Here is a 21120-nt window from a genome sequence, read left to right on the forward strand (position 1 = left end):
TATTCATGTTCTGGTTAAAAAAGGCCCTAATGATTTATGCTATACAACGTTTGACATGTTTGAACGAACGTAAATATATTTTTTCCCCTCGTTCATGAAGTGAAGTCCGGCGGGCTTACATCATGTGCTAACAAGACGGAGATTTTTGGACATAAATGATGAGCTTTTTTGAACAAAACTACATTCGTTATGGACCTGTGATACCTGGAAGTGACATCTGATGAAGAGAATCAAAGGTAATGGATTATTTACACAGTATTTTCGATTTTAGATCTCCCCAACATGGCGGCTAGTCTGTATCGCAACGCGTATTTTTCTGGGCGCAGTGCTCAGATTATTGCAAAGTGTGATTTCCCAGTAAGGTTATTTTTAAATCTGGCAAGTTGATTGCGTTCAAGAGATGTAAATCTATAATTCTTTAAATGACAATATAATATTTTACCAATGTTTTCTAATTTTAATTATTTAATTTGTGGTGCTGACTTGAATGCCGGTTATTGGAGGGAAACGATTTCCTGAACATCAACGCCACAGTAAAACGCTGTTTTTGGATATAAATATGAACTTGATAGAACTAAAAATGCATGCATTGTCTAACAATGTCCTAGGAGTGTCATCTGTTGGAGATTGTAAAAGGTTAGTGCAGAATTTTAGCTGATTTTATGGTTTTGGTGACGCCTGTCTTTGAATTGGCACAACATTACACACAACTCTTGTAAATGTACTGTCCTAACATACTCTAAATTTATGCTTTCGCCGTAAAACCTTTTTGAAATCGTAAAACGTGGTTAGATTAAGGAGATGTCTATCTTTCAAAGGGTGTAAAATAGTTGTATGTTTGAAAAATTTGAATTTTGACATTTATTTGGATTCAAATTTGCCGCTCTTGAAATGCACCTGCTGTAAATGGAGTGCACCACGGGTGGGACGCTTGCGTCCCACCTAGCCCATAGAGGTTAAGGTGTTAGATGCTGAACCATTGGCCAGAAATTATTCTGTACAGCAGGCCGAGATAGTAGTGTTGACCAGAGCCTGCGACAAAGGAAAGGATAAAAAGGTTACTATCTATACAGACAGCGCGTATGCATTTAATACCGTACATGTATTCACAGCACAAGGAAGAATTGAGGCATGGGAAATCACACATGCTAAATTGATTCTAGACCTATTAGAGGCAGTATTGTTACCTAAGAAAATAGCAATATACAAGTGTGAGGCCCATACCAAAGGAACATATGTTGTCAGTCAGGGAAATCGGAAGGCCGACGAGGAAGCAAAGGAAGCAGCTTAAAAACCATACAAAGCAGCACAGATAAATCTTAAAGATAGGACAATTGACAGAGAATTGTTACAGGATAGCCAAGAACGAACACCCCAGAAAGAATTGGACATGTGGAAAAGGAAAGGGGCAATCTTACAAGATAATGTCTGACATAAGGATAATTTATCAATCTTACCAAAGTCACTGTTTAGATATGCAGCAATATTGACACATGAGCAGAGCCATGTGTCAACATGGGGGATGGTAGAGCAAGTTAGGAAATACTTTCTGGCCTATGGGATAACTACTTTAAAAAAAATTACGTTAAGTTATTTGTGCACAGAACAATCACCAGAGCAGACTTAGAGCACCACCAGGGGAATATTCCCCGGTAGAATATCCATTCCAACAATTGGAAATGGACTTCATTGAACTATCCCGAAGAGAGGGAAAGAAGTGGTGTTTAACAATAATAAATATATTCAATGGGTAGAAGCATTCCCAACTTACTTGGCGGACATGATTACGGTAGCTAAAGCATTGGGTCAAGATATTATCCCTAGATTTGGTTTACTAGAATCTATTTCTTTAGACAATGGATTACATTTTTTGCTAAGCAAGTAGAAGATAGTATAGGCCAGAAATTGAACATTAAATAAGAAAAGAAATACGGTTCATATTACCCACAATCGGCAGGATTAATTGAACACAGGAGTGATACGATTAAAGTACGGTTAAGGAAAACACACATGAGCACAGGTAGAAATTGGGTACAGTGCTTACCAATAGTATTAATGACTATTAGGATAACCCCAGATAAAAATGGACTGTCACCATTCGAGAAAGTGTTTGATAGACCAAATAGAATGCCCGAATTAGGAGGACTGGAGCAAGCCGTCATAGAAGTAGTACATACCTTAGCAAAACACAGGAGAAGATTATTTGTTAACCATACTCGTATGTCAAAGCTTTTGGGTCCCACAGGTGAATTACAGAAGAAGGTGAATCATTCAATCCAACCAGGAGACTGGGTGTGGATCCAATCCCTGAGGAGAAAAAACTGGAATCAGTCCTGTTGGGAAGGTCCATACCAGGTTTTGTTGGTAACCACCTTTGCCATTAGAATAGCTGAGAGAGCTACTTGGGTCCACGTTACACACTGCAAAAAGGTAGGAACACATACAAACACTGGTGAAAACACACAGAGTTAGGGAGCAGAACCGAGTGCTAATAGGGCCCAGGGGTTACCTCCCTAACGAAGATTCCCTACCCTGACTTATCATCACTGTGTGCACTCATAGAGGTGTGGGTATGGGGTGGTACCTAGCAGACCGACTAAGGGCAGGAGAGGGTTGGCGTTTTTTGGGAATATGGGGGACCCTGAGCTGCATCATAGTCTTGGTAATTTTCCTGATACATCCAGATCCACCACCTCCCAGCACCAATTATACTACGTCCCCACCATTGCTAAGAAGTAAAAGAGAAACGACCCAACATACCGACCGTCAAGGACGAGTGACCTACAAAATAGGAATCAGAGAGGGGCAGAATGTAGGTGATTTTAATGGCTGTAAGATGGTAGTTAATGTGACTGACTTAGGTTCGGAAGCACAGGAGAAAATTCTGAACCTCACAGCCCCTATAAGGGATGTATGGTGGGCTTGTACCAGCAAAGGACGTATCTGGCAGATACTACCAAAAAGGTGGGTAGGTACTTGTGCCCCGGTGTTATTGGTCCAACCAGTTAGAATTAGTCATCAGAGGCCAGTTATAAGAGGCCTAATTAGGAACAGGAGGGATTTTGACCAGGATGAGAATGGCCCTATCTGGTTGGACGCTATAGGCATCCCCAGGGGAGTACCAGATGAATACAAAGCTATGAATCAAGTAGGGGAAGGCTTTACCACTACGTTCTTTTGGTGGGTGACTATAAACAAAAATGTGAATTGGATTAATTACATATATTACAACCAACAACGATTTGTGAGCCAGACTAGAGGTGCGGTGAAGGTTGATCTCTGACCAATTATCTGCCACCTCCCTTATGACCTGGCAAAATAGGCTGGCTCTTGATATGTTATTGGCAGAAAAGGGAGGAGTCTGTAGAATGGTGGGTGGCCATTGCTGTACTTTCATCCCAAATAATACAGCACCTGATGGGATGGTTACAAAAGCTCTGGCAGGGTTGACCGCTCTAAGTGAAGAATGGGCTGAGAACTCAGGGGTTAATACATCTGTGACAGGGTGATGTGATGAAATGTTTGGCAAATGGAAAACCATAGTAGGTACCATCTTGGGGCCTGCTACTGCTTGTATGGGTATGCTCGTATTATGTGGTTGTTGTTTTATTCCTTGTGTCCGAGGCTTGGTGAGCAAGGCATTGGAGAATGCTGTGACCCAGCAGATGGTGAGGTATGGACCAATTCCTAACTCAGACCAATGGAATCAAGAATACCTGCCTCCAGGACTGGTGGACGATGATGACCAATTCAATCCTGATGATCTGCAATTGGATAAAACTTTCCTTAGTTCTTAGTTCTGACGTGTGAAGGTTATTGTGAAAATCTTGAAAATGAAGAGCTATAACTGGAAGTAGTGATAGAACTAACCCCTGACATTGAGAAACCAGTATTGTAAATACATTTATGTTGTGTGTGTAATATTTAGTCAAAGGGTGGATTTATAGAAGAATTTGTATGTTTAACTACCGATGGATCTCTACTCGCTCATTGCCTTGACCATCCGGATCGATGGGAGGCTACGGTAACGTAGGAAGGAGGAGGTCACTCGCCCTCCCAAGGATTCCACCTCGCTTCCGAGGTATCCCGGAAGACCCCGATGTCATCCATGGCCGAGAGGACCCGAGGCTACTCGAGTTCCCCGAGAGTCTCCGAAGTCTGCCAATTCACCTCTTCCCGAGCCGATGCAACTAGGCAAAGCTAGGCTGTCCCCAGCCGAATGCCTACACCGGCTTCACACAAAGAGTTGCCTGTATTATGGGACTACTGGTCATTATGTTTCCTCCTGTCCACTAAAAGACCAGGCCCACCAGTAGGGGCGAGTACTCTGGTGGGCCATAAGGATAACTTTTCCTCTCCCCTTACTCACACCCCTTTCCATGCCATGTTGCTGTGGGGTAACCAGTCGAAATCTCTCTGCGTACTCATCGACTCTGGGGCCGATGAGAGTTTCATGGACGCTACCATGGTGTCCGAGCTGGGCATCCCCACTGAGCCCCTCTCCATTCCCATGCATGTCAGAGTGCTGGATGGGCGCTCTATAGGCCGGGTCACCCACAATACCACCCCCATCAACCTACGAGTGTCAGGGAACCATAGTGCCGTTTGGCCAAACTGACTAAATCTGGAATTTATCCCTCATTGCTATCGACATACGACCGGAGGCTCTCAAAATAGCTTGTTCCAATGGGAATACACACACAACCAATTCGTATAGATAGCAGCCTGTTTGTAAAATTCTGTTTGCACAATTGATATATAGAATTCCACAGCAAAGTCCAATTCTATCTTAGATTCCTCGCACGGGGGCTCCATTTATGTCGTGTCTTTGGCATCATTAAACTGAAGACATGTCTATCAAATAACTCTCTGTAATTATTATTACGCGATTAAACTGATTAATCGTGTAACTGTAATTAACTAGGAGGTCGAGGCACCAAGGAAAATATTCAGATTACAAAGTTATAATTTTCCTAATATAACTTTCAGATATTATAATATCTGATCTATGAGTCCTCTGATTAATGATGTGTTAATTTACCTCACGTCAGTCTCATTCCAAACGTCGTAAATTGTTGGTTATCTGCACGAACCCAGTCTTCACTATGACATCAATTGTCTTAAAATCATTTATTTACTAATCTAAGTAATTCACAGAAATGCATAACAAACAGTCTTCCCTGTGGCTCAGTTGGTAGAGCATGGTGTTTGCAACACCAGCATGGTGTGTACAACGCCAGGGTTGTGGGTTCGATTCCCACGGGGCCAGTACATTTTTTTTTTTAAATGCATGAAATGGTATGAAATGTATGCATTCACTACTGTAAGTTGCTCTGGATAAGAGCATCTGCTAAATGACTAAAATGTAAATGTATCGTTACAAAGAAATGATAAAGGAATGTGCCATAGTGGGCTATGGCGGCTTGTTAGACAAAAGGGGAGTGTGGGTCAGCTGAGAAGGCACTACAGAGTTGATAAATATTAACAATTGAAATGCTAATCCTTTGCACATGAACGCTCACTCATTCGGGAACAATTGCAATCAATATATATATTTACGCTCAGTGTGTTGTCGGGATCTTTGTTGGAGAGTTTTCCGCGCTCTCGCTCTCTCTCTCCCTCTCGGTTAGAATGGATATTTCAAAGTGACATTCATTAATGTTGTTATAGGACGGATGTTTCGTTGGTCTACGTGTTCAATGATACCGAATTCCTAACTGCAGACTAGTAATTAATATCAAAGACTTGTTATTATTCTGTCTGTATCGATAGTCTAAGAGTTTAACCACGTGGTATGGTTAAAGTTCAGAACGAGGAATGCATGGTCAAACCTTGGCCATCTCTTCTCGAGGTAAGCTGGTGTGGTGATAGAAAATCTGGGTGGGGTTTATATTGGGAACATAGAAAAGGCTGATTCATGACGCCAGGTCCTGTCTGTGTCCCTGGGGGCGTGCCAAGGGCGTAGTTAAGACTCCAAAGGGAATTTGAGTTTCCTTCATTAACCTCTTACATCTAGACGTTCTGCTAGCGGAACACCTGCTCCAATAGCCAATGATGGGCGTGGCGCGAATTACAAATTCCTCAAAAATACAAAAACTTCCATTTATCAAACATATGACTATTTTACACCATTTTAAAGACAAGACTCTCCTTTATCTAACCACACTGTCCGATTTCAAAAAGGCTTTACAACGAAAGCAAAACATTAGATTATGTCAGCAGAGTACCCAGCCAGAAATAAACAGACACCCATTTTTCAAGCTAGCATATAGTGTCACATAAATCCAAACCACAGCTAAATGCAGCACTAACCTTTGATGATCTTCATCAGATGACACCCCTAGGACATTATGTTATACAATACATGCATGTTTTGTTCAATCAAGTTCATATTTATATCAAAAACCAGCTTTTTACATTAGCATGTGACGTTCAGAACTAGCATACCCCCCGCAAACTTCCGGTGAATTTACTAAATTACTCACGATAAACGTTCACAAAAAACATAACAATTATTTTAAGAATTATAGATACAGAACTCCTCTATGCACTCGCTATGTCCGATTTTAAAATAGCTTTTCGGTGAAAGCACATTTTTCAATATTCTCAGTAGATAGCCCGGCATCACAGGGCTAGCTATTTAGACACCCAGCAAGTTTAGCACTCACCAAAGTCAGATTTACTATGAGAAAAATGTTATTACCTTTGCTGTTCTTCGTCAGAATGCACTCCCAGGACTTCTACTTCAATAACAAATGTTGGTTTGGTCCCAAATAATCCATTGTTATATCCAAATAGCGGCGTTTTGTTCGTGCGTTCAAGACACTATCCGAATGGTAAAGAAGGGTGATGAGCACGACGCATTTCGTGACCAAAAAATTCCATTACCGTACTTCGAAGCATGTCAACCGCTGTTTAAAATAAATTTTTATGCCATTTTTCTCGTAGAAAAGCGATAATATTCCGACCGGGAATCTGCGTTTAGGTAAAAAGACGAAAGAAAATAAAGCATGGGGTCGACTCGTGCACGCGCCTAAGCCCATTGTCCTCTGATCGGCCACTTACCAAAGGCGATAATGTGTTTCAGCCAGAGGCTGCCTCGATATCATTCAGCTTTTTCCCGGGTTCTGAGAGCCTATGGGAGCCGTAGGAAGTGTCACGTTACAGCAAAGATCCTCAGTCTTCAATAAAAAGAGCCAAGATGAACAAGAACTTGTCAGACAGGTCACTTCCTGTATGGAATCTTCTCAGGTTTTTGCCTGCCATATGAGTTCTGTTATACTCACAGACACCATTCAAACAGTTTTAGAAACTTTAGGGTGTTTTCTATCCAAAGCCAATAATTATATGCATATTCTAGTTTCTGGACAGGAGTAATAATCAGATTAAATCGGGTACGTTTTTTATCCGGCCGTGAAAATACTGCCCCCTAGCCATAACAGGTTAAACAGTCCAAAATCACACTTACACAATTTCACAAACAGTTCCATCCTTATTCATTCATTTTATACAACCATTAGATATAAGTCTCACAACTGAGGCTATTATATAAACCGAGCCATGGTAATGTGGCCGTATTGTCTCTCAGGAGTTTCACAAAATTGTACCAAACGGACCAGTTTGTAGCTGGATTCTTCAACAATCTTTTATACCTTCTCCAGAACATAAATGTCGTTCGGTTCTCCAGTCCTGTGAGGTGGAAGAATTCCTTTGTCTCTCTATGAAAACACTGTCTGTATACTGTGGCCATGAGGCGGGACATTTTCTTAGGAATTTACGACCTCTCTCACAGGGCCTGAGTAGGGGGAGGTAGGGGGATGGTACATAGAAAACCCAAAGAGGGCCACGTCATGACAACTTCCTCCGCATCAACCCTATGACTGCGGGATCGACCTTCTCCCTGGCACCACCCCGCCATGGGGACGACTGTACTCTCTGTTGGGTCCGGAGACCAAGGCTATGGAGAACTACATCGAGGACTCCGTAGCTGCAGGGTGTATCCGTCCTTCTGCCTCCCCTGCCGGCGCAGGGTTCTACTTTGTGGAGAAGTAGGACAAAACCCTGCACCCGTGCCTCAATGACATCACAGTGAATAACCGCTTCCCGCTACCACTCTTCGCCTCAGCCTTTGAGCCACTCCAGGGGGCCACCGTTTTCTCCAAGTTGACCTGCGGAACACCTACCATCTGGTGCGGATTCAGGGAGGGGACAAGTGGAAGACTGCCTTCAAAATGGCCAGCGGTCATTACAAATATCTGGTCATGCCATTCGGCCTTACCAATGCCCCAGCTGTGTTCCAAGCCCTGGTTAATGACGTTCTCCGCGACATGTTGAACCAGTTCGTCTTTGTCTACCTCGACAACATCCTCGTTTTCTCCCACTCAGCCCAAGAACACGTGCTCCATGTCCGACAGGTCTTCCAGTGCCTCTGGAGAACCAGCTTTTTGTGAAATAGGAGAAATGTGAATTGCATCGCTCTACCATCCCCTTCCTTTGTTACATCATCACTGCAGGGAATGTACAGATAGATCCCGGGAAGGTGAGAGCGGTGGTGGATTGGCACCAGCCTACGTCCAGAGTGCAGCGTGTAACGTTTCCTGGAATTTTGCCAACTTTTATCGCCACTTTATCTTGGGCTACAGCACCCTGGCTTCCCCGCTGTCTGCACTCACCTCTCCCAAGGTTCCGTTCACGTGGTCCCCAGCTGCTGACCGGGCGTTACGGGACCTCAAGCACTGCTTCACCACAGCTCCCATATTGGTTCCTCCTGACCGTCCCGTCAGTTCGTGGTGGAGGCCAATGCTTTGGATGTCTTAGTGGGGGCTGTCCTGTCCCAGCGTTCTGCCCTGGACCTCAAGTTACACCCCTGCGCCTTCTTCTCCCATCACCTCAACGCCATGGAGAGGAATTACTATGTGGGGGATCGTGAGTTTCTCGCAGTGAAGATGGCGTTGGAGGGGTGGAGACACTGGTCGGAGGGGGCGGAACATCCGTTCATTGTCTAGACTGATCACAAGAACCTGAACTATCTCCACACCGCCAAGCGTCTCAATTCAGGCAAGCTAGGTGGGCCCTGCTTTTCACCTGGTTTAACTTCTCCCTCTCCTACCAACAGGGATCCAAGAATATCAAGCCGGATGCGCTGCCATGCCACTATAGCCCCGCGGCTACACCCTCGGACCCCGAGACCAACCTTACTCAGCTGGGGAATAGAGAAGCAGGTCCGTGAGGCACAACGTTCCCAGCCAAACCCCGGGGGGGGCAGAAAACCGGATATTTGATCCTGATGCTGTCTGCCCCTCGCTCCTGGAGTGGGCCCACTCCTCCAGGCTTGTCTACCACCCGGGCTCCCATCGGACCCTGGCCTTTGTGCGGCAACGCTTTTGGTGGCCTACCATGGTTCCGGACGTCTCCGCGTTCATCGCTGCCTGCACGATCTGTGTGCAGAACAAGACTCCTTGGCAAGCTTCAGCTGGTCTCATTCAACCACTGCCTGTCCCTCACTGTCCCTGGTCTCACATATCCCTGGATTTCTTCACAGGTCTCCCGCCGTCTGATGGCAACATTGCCATCCTGACAGTAGAGGACCTGTTTTCCAAAGCCTCCCATTACATTCCTCTCCCCAAGCTACCCTCTGCCAAAGAGACGGCCCAGCTCATGGTGCAGCACGTCTTCTGGATCCATGGACTCCCGGTGGACATGGTCTCCGACCGGGGTCCTCAGTTCTAGTCCCGGTTCTGGAAGGACTTCTGCACACTCATTAGGTCGTCGGCCAGCCTGTCCTCCGGGTTCCACCCTCAGTCCAACGGCCAGTCAGAGCAAGCCAATCAAGACCTGGAGACCACTCATCGCTGCCTTGACTCCACCAACCCCACCACCTGGAGCCAGCAACTCGTGTGGGTTGAATATGCCCACCACAACACCCTCCCCTGCTCTGCCCCCAGGCTCTCGCCTTTCGAGGGCAACACCATCCCCTGCTCTTCCCAGAGCAAGAGGAAGAGGCCGGCATACCCCTGGGCCAGATGTTTGTCCGCCGCTGTCGCCATACCTGGAAGAGAGCCCAGTTGGCTCTTCTCAAGACTACCTCAAGGTATCGGCGACAAGCAGCAACCAGCTCCCCGCTGTCGTCTCGGGCAGAGGGTATGGCTGTCTACTTGAGATCTGCCCCTCCGGGTGGAGTCCTGCAAACTTTCCCCCTGTTTAACTGACTCTTTACCCATCTCCACGATGATTAGCCCCCTCTGCTGTTCGTCTTCTGTTGCCCCGTACCCTCCGTATACATCCCACTTTTCATGTGTCTAGGATTAACCTCTCTGGGACATGTGGGACACTAGCGTCCCACCCGCGGGACACACTGCCAACAGCCAGTGAAATAGCAGGGCGGCAAATACAAAACAACAAAAATCTCATAATTCAAATTTCTCAAACATACAACTATTATATCCCATTTTAAAGACAATCTTCTCATTAATCCAACCACATTGTCCGATTTCAAAAAGGCTTTACGGCGAAAGCATAACATTAGATTATGTTAGGACAGTGCCTAAACAAGAAAAACCACACAGCCATTTTCCAAGCAAGGAGAGGCGTCACAAAAACCAGAAATACAGCTAAAATGAATCACTAACCTTTGATGATCTTCATCAGATGACACTCCCAGGACTCAATGTTACACAATACATATATGTTTTGTTCGATAAAGTTCATATTTATATCCATGAACCCCATTTTACATTGGCGCGTGATGTTCAGAAATGTTTTGCCTCCTAAAACTTCCGGTGAATGAGCACATCAATTTACAAAAAAACTTATCATAAACGTTGATAAAATTTACAACAGTTATTGAAAGAATTATAGATACACTTCTCCTTAATGCAACCGCTGTGTCAGATTTCAAAATAGCTTTACGGCGAAAGCACATTGTTAAATATTCTGAGTACAGAGCTCAGCCATCAAAGCAAGCTATACAGTTACCCGCCAAGTTCTGGAGTCAGCTAAACTCAGAAATAGTATTATAAATCTTCACTTACCTTTGCTGATCTTCATTGGAATGCACTCCCAGGACTCCCACTTCCACAAGAAATGTTTGTTTTGTTCGATAAACTCCATATTTATGTCCAAATACCTCCGTTTTGTTCACGCGTTCAGATCACTAATCCAAAGGCATAATGCGCGAGCGCAAAATCCGAGACGAAAAGTCAAATAGTTCCATTACCATTCGTAGAAACATGTCAAACGATGTTTACAATCAATCCTTAGCCTGTTGGGTCTAGGGGGCAGCATTTGCACGTCTGGATAAAAAAAATGTACCCGATTTAATCTGGTTACTAATCCTACCCAGTAACTAGAATATGCATATACTTATTATATATGGATAGAAAACACTCTAAAGTTTCTAAAACTGTTTGAATGGTGTCTGTGAGTATAACAGAACTCATTTGGCAGGCAAAACCCTGAGACATTTTCTGACAGGAAGTGGATACCTGATGTGTTGTATTGACTTTAAACCTATCCCATTGAAAAACACAGGGGCTTAGGAATATTTTGGCACTTCCTATTGCTTCCACTAGATGTCACCAGCCTTTACAAAGTGTTTTGAGTCTTCTGGAGGGAGATCTGACCGAACAAGAGCCATGGAACGATGATGTCCCATTAGACACCTGGCGCGCGAGTTCATGTTGGGTACCCTCGTTCCAATACGTTATAAAAGAGTATGCATTCGTCCACCTTGAATATTATTCATGTTCTGGTTAAAAAGGCCCTAATGATTTATGCTATACAACGTTTGACATGTTTGAACGAACGGAAATATATTTTTTCCCCTCGTTCATGACGAGAAGTCCGGCTGGCTTACATCATGTGCTAACGAGACGGAGATTTTTGGACATAAATGATGAGCTTTTTTGAACAAAACTACATTCGTTATGGACCTGTGATACCTGGAAGTGACATCTGATGAAGAGAATCAAAGGTAATGGATTATTTACATAGTATTTTCGATTTTAGATCTCCCCAACATGACGTCTAGTCTGTATCGCAACGCGTATTTTTCTGGGCGCAGTGCTCAGATTATTGCAAAGTGTGATTTCCCAGTAAGGTTATTTTTAAATCTGGCAAGTTGATTGAGTTCAAGAGATGTAAATCTATAATTCTTTAAATGACAATATAATATTTTACCAATGTTTTCTAATTTTAATTATTTAATTTGTGACGCTGACTTGACTGCCGGTTATTGGAGGGAAACGATTTCCTCAACATCAATGCCATAGTAAAACGCTGTTTTTGGATATAAATATGAACTTGATAGAACTAAAAATGCATGCATTGTCTAACATAATGTCCTAGGAGTGTCATCTGATGGAGATTGTAAAAGGTTAGTGCATCATTTTAGCTGGTTTTATGGTTTTGGTGACCCTGTCTTTGACTTGACAAAACATTACACACAACTCTTGTAAATGTACTGTCCTAACATACTCTAAATTTATGCTTTCGCCGTAAAACCTTTTTGAAATCGTAAAACGTGGTTAGATTAAGGAGATGTTTATCTTTCAAATGGTGTAAAATAGTTGTATTTTTGAAAAATTTGAATTTTGACATTTATTTGGATTCAAATTTGCCGCTCTTGAAATGCACCTGCTGTTGATGGAGTGCACCACGGGTGGCACGCTAGCGTCCCACCTAGCCCCAAGAGGTTAGGGTCTTTTTAACATAAATCTTCAATAATATTCCAACTGGACAATAGCGTATTCATTACAGAGGAAAAAGAAGGAGCGGCGCGCCTGTGTGAGTGCGCAGTAAACAACTCACTGGTCCCAGGCTTGAGACAGCTCTTATTCTCTGCCCAGTAACAGTAGAAGCATGAAACAAGGTTCTAAAGACTGTTGACATCTAGTGGAAGCTTTAGGAAGTGCAAAATGACCCCACAGACACTGTAGTTTGGAAAGGCAATCAGTTGAAAAAACTACAAACCACTTCCTGGTTGCATTTTTTTTCTCAAGTTTTTCCCTGCCATATGAGTTCTGTTATACTCACAGACATCATTCAAACAGTTTTCTATCCAAATCTACTAATAAGTGTTTTCTATCCAGTGAGTGTTTTCTATCCAAATCTACGAATAATATGCATATCCTACCTTCTGGGCCCGAGTAGCAGGCAGTTTAATTTGGGAATGTCATTCATATAAATTTCCTGTCACTAAAAAGTTAAACCTATGTCTCACAGCCCTTTGTCTCCTGTTTCGGACTCTGATCTGGATTGTTGACCTCTGCCTGCCCTTGACCTGTCGTTTGCCTGCCCCCCTGTTTTTGTTTTAAACTTTTGTTACTTCGAAACTGTCTGCATCTGGGTCTTCTCCTGAGCCTTGATACCATGTGGAGAAGTGCAGCTATAGTGAGGGGCAACTTATTGGTTTGGTCAGGGCCAATATGAGAGATAAAGTTTATCCTGTGTCGGAGTGTAGCTATCAAATTTGAGAATCTTAGCAATACAATGTGTTCTATACAGCTGTCAACATTCTACAAAGAAAGAGACACTTAATCAATTATAAAATCATTAACCAGATTACCCCGGATACAAGACTTAAATGAGTGATAACACAGTTCCAGAATGTTGTCAATTCAAAGTTAAAAAAAGGGGAAAAAACGGCACTGGTCCTCGTGAAAATTACAGTATATTAAATATTCTACAGCTATAATGTCATCATTCAAATCAAACTTTATTTATACAACACATTTCTTACAACAAATGTATTTCAAGGTGTTCAAATTCATGAATTGAAAGGCATGTGGCACTTAACATCTTCCCTCTTGGCAGGTCTCTTGGTGACCAGGTGATTCTCTTTATGCCTCCGTGGAGCTCATACAGGTAGCCATGCAGCCTATTTTGGCAGGTCACAATATCGGCCGTACGGATGTGGAATGCAAGTGGAGGAAGTCAGCCATGCACAACCAGGTGCAGTCAGTGGAGGACCTGTACCTGGCCGAAGACTACAACCCTCTGTCCTGAGAGCCCACAGAGGAGGATCTTCAGTGGCTAAGGAACCGTCTCTGGGGCAGGTTCAGTGGAATGGCATGTCTCCTTGAACCTGAGCCAGAACAACTGCTACCCTCCCTGTCATCCCTGTCTGTACTGGAAATTGTTTTTAAAAAACAAAGGCACCTTGGGCAAGCAGGCATCCTGGTTGGCATGGTGCTGTTGGTGAAGCAGCCGAAAGCTATATGGCAGGCAACAGTTCGACAGTGCACCAACCCCAACTGACACACCATGAGAAGATGAGGTAGACAGCCAGCAATTATGGAGCAGTGGTTAGGGCCAAGCATGTTACTCCATCACTGCTAAAAAGGGTCCTCAGATCACAGTCGTTGGATGGGTGTCTGTAAAGTGGGGCAACAAAGGGGAGGGCATCAAGGCATTTAAAATGGCTACAGGGATGGATGTGCAGGAGTCAGTGCTTTGGTTCACGGAGTCTGGGATTCTGGGTGTCTCACCGGATGGTCTGGTGGGCACCACAGCTGTGTTGGAGGTCAAGTGTCCCTATGGTGCAAGGGACCTTACCATTGAAAAGACAGTGAAGTCGAAGGATTCCTATATCAAGGAAGGAGGGTCTTACTGCCTCTGTGAAGACCATCCTTACTGACACCAGGTCCAAGGTCAACTCCACATCATTGGAAGGGACATCTGCTTCTTCATTGTGTGAACCACAAAGCCTCCATCACCATCCCCATCCAGCGTGACAACCTCTGACAGACTCCTATTGCTCCGCTTGTCAGCAACTGTTTTCAGGGAAGCCAATGGTCCAAAATTATTTCACATAGTTCATACAGACACACTAGGCTCCCAGAATAGGTTATTGTCACACCCTGATCTGTTTCACCTGTCTTTGTGCTTGTCTCCACCAACCTCCAGGTGTCACCCATCTTCCCCATTATCCCCTGTGTATTTATCACTGTGTTCTCTGTTTGTCTGTTGCCAGTTCATTTTGTTTCGTGAAACCAACCAGTGTTTGTTCCCTGCTCCTGTTTGTTCTTGCTCCTGTTTTCTAGTCCTTCACGGTATTGACCATTCTGCCTGCCCTGACCCTGAGCCTGCGTGCCATTCTATACCTTGCCCCACCTCACTGGACTATTGACCCCTGCCTGCCCTGACCCTGCGATTGCCTGCCGTTCTGGACCTTTTGCACCCTCTCTGGGTTACTGACCACTGCCTCCCTTTGACCTGTCGTTTGCCTGCCCCTGTACTAGAAATAAACTTTTGTTTCTTCGACACTGTCTGCATCTGGCGCATACCTGAAACGCGATAGAATATTAAATACAAGTTTTGTTCAAAGCAGCCAACTAAAGTAATGTAGTTAATTTGATCATGGGCACAGTGGGAATTTATATCTGTGATATTCAAATAATTTCTTACTCCCTGTGTCTTACTAGCTGAAGGCTCCAGTCATCCCTGCCTATACCTGACATTGTTGAAAAACAAGTGAACAATGAATAAAGATCAAACACAAACAATAGGCTCATAGAATAGGTTATATTACATTCAAGTGTTGCTCAAAGCAGCCAACTATAGTAATGTAGTTAATGTAAGTTCAATCACAAAGGCTGGTCTGAGTGCATCTCCTCACAGTTTCATTCAGTAGTACGACACAATTCATATTGCATTTTATCATCGGCACAGTGGGAATTTATAGTTGTGATGTTTAAATTATGTCTTACCCCCAGAGTTAGAGAGCGTGATCTCCTTGCTGAGGATGGTGTTGATCATGCACTGCTTCTCATGGGGTGAGCCTGGTGTTACGCATGTCACTCCTCGTGTCTAAAACAAGGGGAAAAGGGGACATAAAGTCAAAATGTGGATGCATTTATGAATTCTATGTTTTACACAATATTGTATCATATTTGATGAGTTACTGAGTTACTGACCTGTCTGTCCACAGGCTCGATCTGTTGTAGTCTCTACAACTTGACACTTGTACTCGGATCACACTGGCAAAGGATGCCCGTGCACTAGATGGCACAAGGGATGCACTCCTTTTGGACTGGAAAACAAAGAGACATTTGGTCAGTGGTGGGTCTTTCTCAATGCCGTATCAACATCTTTATCTGGACAGAAAATGCATTGTTTATCATAACACAAACCCACCTTGGACAATGTGACAAGTGGTCCCTCAACACCCAATCCTCATGCCTCATTGTTTGTTCTTTTTTCCCAATCAACAGTCTGGATCTTTCTCTTCTGCATTGGAAGATGAGCTACCTTTTCTGGTAAATACAGAGCCATTTCTTTCCCACCAGAAAATGACAGATACAGACCTGATTGTTGCCACTAGGTTTCCGGTCCACCAATCTGAAAAAAAATGTTACTTTTACTAGCTAGCTAAGTTAATTACTAAAATGGTCAAATCTATATTAAAATTCCATAACCCACAGACCTACACTTGACTATAGTAACTGTAAAATGGACTGGGCTTTCATCTATCTGCACATCTAAAATCCTACAATGTGAATGGGACATTTCTGCTGGGATGGAGTAATTATCTGGAATGCTCAACTAGATGATCAGGACAGTCTAGGGTACTATTTGCCCGAAGAGGTTTAGTATTGTGATGAGCTATATGACTGTACTTCTGATTCTAATTCTCAAGAGAGAAGTTAAAACCCTCAGCTGTGAGGTCACTGAGGTTGGATAAACAGTGATAGGGGGATCATCTGAAAGGGACTGACATGCAGGGATGGAAAATCAGGATTTTGGGCACTGGCCAGCAGACCACAATTTTCTACTAGCCCGGGTAACATTCAGGTCCTAAATCTGTGGCATGCGATGTTTGTAAAGTTTGGCACATTTTCTACTAGCCATTTCACTGTTGTGTCAGGCTAGTTTGGCACATTGTCTACTAGCCCAGTCTGAAAAGTACTATCCTCGGGCTAGTTTAATTTCCATCCCTGTTGACATGTATAACTGTTCACAGGTCATTTGATTAGTTTTGTACAACAAATGCACTCGTGGAACAAAACCGTTTTGTGATTTGTATGGGAAAGCATTGAGCCCACAAGTCCTTTGTTAGCCAGCTAGTTAACGTTAGGTCACCGTTCATGTAGTCACACTTTTCCCTGTGGTGACATGGTAATTAATGTTAAATAATGTTAGCTAGTTAGCGCTAATCACTAACGTTAGGCACATTCGCTAATTCAGAAGAATGGCGCCGGAGGGGATGGCTGCCGTTTTACGGACTCTTAACCAATTGTGCTATTTTGTGTGTTTTTTCACATTGTTTGTAACTTAGTTTGTACATCATGTTGATGCTACCATCTATTATGACCAAAAAGAACTTCAGGATATCAGAACAGCGATTACTCACCTCGAACTGGATGAAGATTTGTTCTTTAATGAGTCCGACGCAAAGGATATAAGTAATGTTGCTCCCAGGCAAGGCCCAAATCCCTGTCATTCATATGAAGAAAATAAGTAAATACAGGGGGCGGAGATCAGGGTGCCTTGTGAGAATTCGTTGGCGAGTAGGTAATCCACCTCCACCATCCATTCTATTAGCCAACGTGCAGTCACTGGTGAATAAACTGGATGACTATCCTACCAACGGGACATTAAAATCATGGCTGAATGACAACACGGATAAAATACAGTTGGCTGGGTTTTCCGTGCATCGGCAGGACAGAACAGCTACATCTGGTAAGACGAGGGGTGGGGGGGGGTGTCTATTTGTCAAAAACAGTTGGTGTGTGATGTCTAATATTAAGGTAGTCTCGAGGTATAGTACCTCACTATCTACCAAGAGAGATTTCATCTATATTTTTCGTAGCCATCTATTTACCACCACAAACCGACGCTGGCACTAAGACCTTACTCAACGAGCTGTTTAAAGCCGTAAGCAAACAAGAAAATGCTCATCCAGAAGCGGCACTCCTAGTGGCCAGGGACTGTGTGGTGCCAGGAAAACAACCTCTCCCTTAACGTGAACAAGACAAAGGAGACTACAGGAAAAGGGGACTACAGGAAAAGGAGGGCCGAACACAACCCCATTCATGTCGATGGAGCTGAAGTGGAGCAGGTCGAGATTTTCAAGTTCCTTGGTGTCCACATCACCAACAAACTATCATTGTCCAAACACACCAAGAAAGTCATGAAGATGGCACGACAACGCCTTTTCCCCCTCAGGAGACTGAAAAGATTTGGCATGGGTACCTAGATCCTCAAAAAGTTATACAGCTGCACCATCAAGTGCATCCTGATCAGTTGCATCACCGCCTGGTATGGCAACTGCTCGGCATCTGACCATAAGACGCTAACAGGGTTAGGGAGTAATGGATTACATGTTGCATGTAAGGGATTACAACAAAAAAAAACGGTAACTGTAATCCATTACGTTACCAGCAAAAATATTGTAATCAGATTACAGATACTTTGGAAAAACTAGATGATTACTTCAAGGATTACTTATAAATTCAGAATGGATGTTTGCGGAAAAAACATCTTTGACACTTTTCTGTTTTCTCAATTACATTCTAATCAGCATTGAAAAAATACGAAAGTTTAAGTTTGTTCCACCTGAGCGAGTCTGACCACAAGACAGAGACCACTATGATGACACACCAAATGTGTTTGATCGATCGCGGGAAAAGCACAGCAATAGGCTTTTGTAGGCTACAGTCCAAGGTATGTCTTCCAATGGTGCGACTGCTGTCGGCATCCAAAGATTATCCAACTTCAATAAATGCTTGGAGGTAAGGATGACAGCAGTGATGTAGTCTACGGCGATACAGACATCACTTATTATTGATATCTACATAGCTCATTTATGTGAATCACACTGCTGCTCCCTCATTTAGCTATTTGCGACTTATGGATTGTGGTTGTTGTGGATTGTGGTTCACAAATCTAAATGTGTATTTGAACCCAATAATGGTTGAATTCAAGAAGTTTAAGCTTCTTATCAATCATTGTTTTTGAAACCAGTGGACAGCCAGTGAAAAATGCGCTCTTGCAACAGCTGCATAGTGCAGATCCCAGCCAATGTAATATACGCTGATAAAAAAAATCTATAGGCCTAATGGACACATGCTCAAACTCGCACACTTTTGATAGATTTAAAGGGGTAATCTGTAGTTGCTAAATGACAGTCTATCATTACTTTAAGACATGAAGGTCAGTCAATGCAGAAAATTTCAAGAACTTTGAAAGTTTCTTCAAGTGCAGTCGCAAAAACCATCAAGCGCCATGATGAAACTGGCTCTCATGAGGACCGCCACAGGTAAGGAAGACCCAGAGTTACCTCTGCTGCAGATTTTTTTATATATTTTTTTTATTTAACCTTTATTTAACCAGGTAGGCTAGTTGAAAACAAGTTCTCATTTACAACTGCGACCTGGCCAAGAATAAAGCAAAGCAGTTCGACACATACAACAACACAGAGTTACACATGGAATAAACAAACATACAGTCAATAATACAGTAGAAAAAAATCTATACACAGTGTGTGCAAATGAGGTAAGATAAGGGAGGTAAGGCAATAAATAGGCCATGGTGGCGAAGTAATTACAATATACCAATTAAACACTGGAGTGATTCATGTGAAGATGAATGTGCAAGTAGAGATACTGGGGTGCAAGATAAATAAATAAATACAATATGGGGATGAGGTAGTTGGATGGGCTATATTACATTATATGTGCAGTGATCTGTGAGCTGCTCTGACAGTTAGTGCTTAAAGCTAGTGAGGGAGATATGAGTCTCCAGCTTCAGTGATTTTTGCAGTTCGTTCCAGTCATTGGCAGCAGAGAACTGGAAAGAAAGACGACCAAAGGAGGAATTGGCTTTGGGGGTGACCAATGATCTATATACTGATCTTTACAGGAAACCTACTGATCGTAACAGTTTGTTGAGGGCTGATAGTTGTCACCCACTTCCCTTGAAAAATAGTTTGCCCTACAGCCAATTCTGTCGAATCAAAAGAATTTGTAAAAAACAATCTGATTTCGACAGAAATATGGCTGAGACGCACAGAAAGTTCAACGAGAGGGGGTACAAAAATGATCAGATTAATATTGCCATTGAGAAAATTCAAAACGAGACATGACCTTTTTCAAGGTCAGTCTCACAAAAAGACGCATTCTTGTGTTCTAACTACCCGCTATTCAAAGTGCTCTGAACAAATTAAGGGAATCGTTCTCAAACATTGGCACATTCTAAAATCCGATGATAGTCTCGGTAATGTGTTTTCGGACCTTCCCTTGGTCGTATTCTCGCGGGGCAGAAATCTCAGAGACCAATTGGTACACTCTGATTTTCCACCCCAAGATATTCCTGAACAACGTCTATTTGCGCACCTACTGGATGGAAATTACAAGTGTAATGGCTGTGCTCAATGCAATGGCACTTATAAATGTAAATCCTTCAAACACCCACAAACAGGGAAATCGATCCCAATCAAAGGTGTTATCACGTGCTCCACTAAGGCAGTTATTTATCTTATAACTTGTCCTTGTGGTAAAAATGATGTGGGTAAAACAAAGCGTGAATTAAAAGTACGTATCTCAGAGCATCGTAGCACCATTAGGTGCAAAAACTTGGCTTACCCAGTTGCGGCCCACTTTATGGAAGCAAACCACTCGATTTGGTCTCTGCGTTATATTGGCATCGAACATGTCACCCTCCCTAGGAGAGGGGGTGACCTTGATAATTTATTGTTAAAACGAGAGGCTGCCTGGATCTTTAATTTAAAGACCCTTGCTCCCTTCGGTCTCAATCTAGACTTTGATTTGAAGCCATTCTTGTGATTTTTGTGACTTTGCCATTGTAATTGTTTGTAAGCTTGTGTAGTCTAAAATGTATCTATGATCGTATGCTATCCATTTGTTCTTTTGTATGTTCTTTGTTTGCCATTTTTATATTTCAGAGTTAACCAATGATATTAGGCCACATTTGGCCATGATTAAAGACACCTGTGTGTCTTCTGACACTATATAAACGAGTCATCTCGCAGTGTTTGTGATGATACCCTGATGAAGACAGCTTGGCTGTCGAAACGTTGGATATTACATTTTTGCATCTGAGCTCCTAGAGTGTGCGGCTCTCCCTTATTTTCAAGTTTTCTACTCCGCTAGCCAGCACCTC

At 43.2% G+C, this 21120-nt stretch overlaps 1 protein-coding gene across 4 annotated transcripts in view; it reads right to left on the reverse strand.

Annotated features, from left to right (window-relative positions):
• The window catches only part of LOC106573610 (potassium/sodium hyperpolarization-activated cyclic nucleotide-gated channel 2), a 136039-nt gene that overhangs the window by 109547 nt on the left and 5372 nt on the right, over positions 1-21120 (reverse strand). The window contains exons 2-6 of one of the 4 annotated variants that reach the window (XM_045697223.1): positions 17351-17433; positions 16135-16338; positions 15915-16030; positions 15708-15807; positions 2178-2307 (exon numbers count right to left, since the gene is read on the reverse strand). The exons of 1 other annotated variant lie outside the window; for it this stretch is intronic. The gene's annotated coding sequence lies outside the window, so the exon portion shown is untranslated. The remainder of the gene's footprint in view (positions 1-2177; positions 2308-15707; positions 15808-15914; positions 16031-16134; positions 16339-17350; positions 17434-21120) is intronic. 2 more of the 4 variants (XM_014148808.2, XM_014148807.2) reach the window with 2 other exon arrangements.

This window comes from Salmo salar, chromosome ssa16 (genome assembly GCF_905237065.1).
Source record: "Salmo salar chromosome ssa16, Ssal_v3.1, whole genome shotgun sequence".
Taxonomy (NCBI): domain Eukaryota; kingdom Metazoa; phylum Chordata; class Actinopteri; order Salmoniformes; family Salmonidae; genus Salmo; species Salmo salar.